Here is a 5,887-nt window from a genome sequence, read left to right as displayed (position 1 = left end):
CACACCACCACCACCACTACTACTACCACCTGTAGCCCTGTGTACCACTAATTATAGCCGCCACCACCATCACCACCACCACTACTACCACCATTGCTACTACCACTAACCACCACCAACCACTACCCACCCACCACCACCACCCACCCACCACCACCACCCACCCACCCCACCACCACTCACCCCACCCACCACCACCACCCACCCACCACCACCACCACCACTCACCACCAATCCCACCACCCACCAAACCAATCACCATCCTCCCACTCACCACCAACCACCCACCTACCAGCCACTACCACCTACCACCACTACCCACCCACCACACACTACCCACCTACCACCACTACCCACCCACCACCACCACCACCACCACCACTCACCACCAATCCCCACCACCCACCAAACCAATCACCCACCTCCCACTCCCACCACCACTCACCACCAACCACTACCACCACTCACCACCACTACCACCACTCACCACCACTACCACCACCTACCACCAGGCCACAGATCGACGAGCCAGCGAGCCTCAGATCGTTTTGTCTACATAACATCAGACAAAAGTGAGCTGATTGGAATGAAATAGTAATGTTGATTTGTCATGCATAGAGGGAACACTTGGACTACCATTACGATGTTCTTACAGACTACCGAAGAGAACTATGTTATTTATACCTGTATCAATACTTACCTCAGCAAATTACTGTTTTTGTGAGGTGAGATATTTTGCCATCACCTGTTCTCGTTACTGTACCCTGCGTGTCCTTGTTACTGTACCCTGCGTGTCCTTCTTACTGTACCCTTACCTGTCCTTGTTACTGTACCCTTACCGGTCCTTCTTACTGTAACCTTACCTGTTCTTGTTACTGTACCCTTACCTGTCCTTCTTACTGTACCCTTACCTGTTCTTGTTACTGTACCCTTACTTGTCCTTGTTACTCTACCCTTACCTGTCCTTGTTACTGTACCCTTACCTGTCGTTGTTACTGTACCCTTACCTGTCCTTCTTACTGTAACCTTACCTGTTCTTGTTACTGTACCCTTACCTGTCCTTGTTACTGTACCCTTACCTGTTCTTGTTACTGTACCCTTACTTGTCCTTGTTACTGTACCCTTACCTGTTCTTACCAATAACCTTACCTGTTCTTGTTACACAATACCTTACCTGTCCTTGTTACTGTGCCATACTGTCGTTACTGTACCCTTACCTGTCCTTCTTACTGTACCCTTACCTGTCCTTGTTACTGTACCCTTACCTGTCCTTGTTACTGTACCCTTACCTGTTCTTGTTACTGTACCCTTACCTGTCCTTGTTACTGTACCCTTACCTGTCCTTCTTACTGTACCCTTACCTGTTCTTGTTACTGTACCCTTACCTGTCCTTGTTACTGTACCCTTACCTGTCCTTGTTACTGTACCCTTACCTGTCCTTCTTACTGTACCCTTACCTGTCCTTCTTACTGTACCCTTACCTGTCCTTGTTACTCTACCCTTACCTGTCCTTGTTACTCTACCCTTACCTGTCCTTGTTACTGTACCCTTACCTGTCTTGTTACTGTACCCTTACCTGTCCTTGTTACTGTACCTTACCTGTTCTTGTTACTGTACCTTACCTGTCCTTGTTACTGTACCTTACTTGTCCTTGTTACTCTACCCTTACCTGTCCTTCTTACTGTAACCTTACCTGTTCTTGTTACTGTACCCTTACCTGTCCTTGTTACTGTACCCTTACCTGTTCTTGTTACTGTACCCTTACTTGTCCTTGTTACTGTACCCTTACCTGTTCTTGTTACTGTACCCTTACCTGTCCTTGTTACTGTACCCTTACCTGTTCTTGTTACTCATACCTGTTCTTTACTGTACCCTTACCTGTCCTTGTTACTGTACCTTACCTGTCCTTGTTACTGTACCCTTACTGTCCTTGTTCTGTCCCCTACCTGTCTTCCTTCCTCTTTACCCTTACCTGTTCTTGTTACATGCCTTACCTGTCCTTGTTACTGTACCCTTACTTGTCCTTGTTACTCTCTACCTGTCCTTCTTACTGTAACCCTTTCTTGTTACTTACCTATTCTTGTTACTGTACCCTTACTTGTCCTTGTTACACTCTTACCTGTCCTTGTTACTGTACTTTTATCTGTTCCTGTACCTTACCTGTCCTTTCACCCTACCTGTTCTTGTTCTGTTGCCCTACTTGTCCTTATTCTCTACCTTACCTGTTCTTGTTCTGTACCTTACCTGTCCTTGTTACTGTACCCTTACCTGTTCTTGTTTTACTTACCTTACCTGTCCTTGTTACTGTACCCTGTTCTTGTTACTGTACCCTTACCTGTCCTTATTACTTTACCACCTGTCCTTGTTACTGTACCCTTACCTGTCCTTTATTGCACCCTTACTGTCCTTCTTCTCACCTGTTCTTGTTACTGTCCTTACCTGTCCTTATTTACTGTACCCTTACACTGTTCTTGTTACTGTACCCTTACTTGTCATTTACTGTACCTGTCTTACTGTATCCTTACAATCTTGTTACTGTACCCTTACCTGTCCTTACTTTCCCTTACCTGTCTCATTTACTGTAACCTTTCCTGTCTTATTCCTCACCCCTTACCTGTCTCCTGTACTACCTCATTTACTCTCCTTTACATGTTACTCTCCTACCTGTCCTTGTTACTGTTACCCTTATGTCCTTGTTAATTCCTACCTTGTTACTGTCCTTACCTGTCCTTGTTACTGTACCCATACCTGTCCTTCTTACTGTCCCTTATCCTTGTTACTGTACCCTTACTTGTCCTTGTTACTCTACTTACCTGTCCTTGTTACTGTACCCTTACCTGTCCTTCTTACTGTACCTTACCTGTCCTTGTTACTGTACCCTTACCTGTCCTTGTTACTTACCTGTTGTTACTGTGCCCCTTACCTGTCCTTGTTACTGTACCCACTTGTCTCTTGTTACTCTACCCTTACCTGTCCTTCTTATGTAACCTTACCTGTTCTTGTTACTGTACCCTTACCTGTCCTTGTTACTGTACTTACCTGTTCTTGTTACTGTACCCTTACCTGTCCTTGTTACTGTGCCCTTATCTTTCTTGTTACTGTGCCCTTATCCTTGTCTATTGCCTACCTGTTCTACTGCATGCCCTTACCTGTCCTTGTTACTGTACCCTTACCTGTCCTTGTTACTGTGCCCTTACCTGTCCTTGTTACTGTACCCTTACCTGTTCTTGTTACTGTACCCTTACCTGTCCTTACTTCTACCTGTCTTTACTGCCCTTACCTGTCCTTGTTACTGTCCTACTTGTCCTTGTTACTCTACCCTTACCTGTCCTTCTTTACTTAACCTTATCTTTCTTGTTACTGTAACCTTACCTGTTCTTGTTACTGTACCCTTACTTGTCCTTGTTACTCTACCACCTGTCCTATTACTGTACCCTTATCTGTTTCTTGCTTAACCTTACCTGTCCTTTTACTGTCACTTACCTGTTCTCTACCCATACTTGTCCTTGTTACTCTCCCTACCTGTCCTTATTCCACCCTTACTGTCCTTCTTACTGTAACTTACCTCCTTTACTCCCTGCCCTTACCTGTCCTTGTTACTGTAACCTACTGCTTGTTACTGTACTTACCTGTCCTTATTCTGTACCTACCTGTCCTTGTTACTGTACCCTTACCTGTCCTTCTTACTGTAACCTTACCTGTCCTTCTTTACTGTACCCTTACCTGTCCTTGTTACTGTACCTTACCTGTCCTTGTTACTGTAACCTTACTTGTCCTTGTTACTGTACCCTTACCTGTCCTTGTTACTGTACCCTTACCTGTCCTTGTTACTGTCCCTTACTTGTGTTTACTCTACCATACCTGTCCTTGTACTGCACCTGTGTTTACCCTTACCTGTCCTTACTGTAACCTGTCTTTTACTGTACCCATACCTGTCCTTGTTACTGCCTACCTCTGTTACTGTCCTTGTCATGTTGCTGTGCCTTCAATTACTGCAACCTCATTCTGTTACTGTCCCTTCATATATTTGCTGTTAGCCCTTACCTGTCCTTGTTACTGTAACCCTTACCTGTCCTTCTTACTGTACCTTACCTGTCCTTCTTACTTACCATACCTGTCTTACTCTACCTGTCATGTTACTCTACCCTTACCTGTCCTTTATTCTTTCTCCTTATTGTCCTTGTTACTGTACCCTTACCTGTCCTTGTTACTGTACCCTTACCTGTCCTTGTTACTGTCCTTACCTGTCCTTCTTACTGTGCCCTTACCTGTCCTTATTCCCTACCTTGTTACTCTACCCTTACCTGTCCTTGTTACTGTACCATACACCCTGCCCTTACCTGTCATGTGCTGTGCCATACCTGTCCTTGTTACTGTGCCCTTACCTGTCCTTTCTATTGCATACCTGTCTTGTTACTGTACCCTTACCTGTCATTTACCTCTCCTTACGTGTACCATTCTTGTTACTGTTACATACCTGTCATGTTACTGCTACCCTTACCTGTTCTTGTTACTGTACCCTTACCTGTCCTTGTTACTGCTACCCTTACCTGTTCATGTTACTGTACCCTTACCTGTCCTTGTTACTGTGCCCTTACCTGTCCTTATTTACTCATGCCTGTTCTTGCACTGTACCCTTACCTGTCCTTATTACTGTACCTTACCTGTCCTTGTTACTGTTACCTTACTGTCCTTGTTCTGTACCCCTTACCTGTCTTACTTTCCTTACCTATCCTTCTTACCGTTCCTTACCTGTTCTTGTTACTGCCTTACCTGTCCTTGTTACTGTACCCTTACCTGTCCTTGTTACTCTCGTACCTGTCCCTTCTATGACCCCATTTACTAATAACCCACACTTGTTACTGTCCCTTACCTGTCCTTAGCATCTGCATACCATTCAAACGCAACTGTTACTGTGCCATACCTGTCCTTGTTACTGACCCTATACCTGTTCTTGTTCTGTTACCCTCTTGCTTATTCTATACCTTACCTGTCCTTCTTCTGTACCATACCTGTCCTTGTTACCTGTGTACCCATACCTATTCTTGTTACTTACCTTACCTGTCCTTGTTACTGTACCCTGTTCTTGTTACTGTGCCCTTACTTATCCTTGTTACTCTACCACCTGTCCTTGTTACTGTACCCTTACCTGTCATTCTTACTGCCACCTGTCCTTGTTACACTGTGCCTTACCTGTCCTGTTACTGTACCCTTACACATTTCTTGTTACTGTACCCTTACTTGTCATTTGCTCTACCTGTCCTTACTGTGTGCATATATTTCTTGTTACTGTGCCCTTACCTGTCACTTACTGTACCCTTACCTGTCTCATTTGCTGTCCCTTATCTGTCTTATTCTCACCCTTTACCTGTCTCACACTGTACCCTACCTGTCATTTGCTCTGCCTTCCTGCATCATGTTACTCTGCCATACCTGTCCTTGTTACTGTTACCTGTCCTTTTATACTGCCTACCTTGTTACTGTCCTTACCTGTCCTTGTTACTGTACCCTTACCTGTCCTTGTTACTGTCCCTTATCCTTGTTACTGTACCCTTACCTGTCCTTGTTACTCTACTTACCTGTCCTTGTTACTGTACCCTTACCTGTCCTTCTTACTGTACCTTACCTGTCCTTGTTACTGTACCCTTACCTGTCCTTGTTACTTACCTGTGTATTACTGTCCACTTACCTGTCCTTGTTACTGTACCCACTACATCATGTTACTCTACCCTTACCTGTCCTTCTTATGTAACCTTACCTCAGTCCTTGTTACTGTGCCCATACCTGTCCTTGTTACTGTACATACCTGTTTCTTGTTACTGTGCCCTTACTTGTCCTTGTTACTGTGCCCTTATATTTCTTGTTACTGTGCCCTTATCCTTGTTAC

Source organism: Homarus americanus, unplaced genomic scaffold (assembly GCF_018991925.1).
Source record: "Homarus americanus isolate GMGI-L3 unplaced genomic scaffold, GMGI_Hamer_2.0 scaffold24260, whole genome shotgun sequence".
NCBI classification, from domain to species: domain Eukaryota; kingdom Metazoa; phylum Arthropoda; class Malacostraca; order Decapoda; family Nephropidae; genus Homarus; species Homarus americanus.
This window is presented reverse-complemented; position numbering follows the sequence as displayed.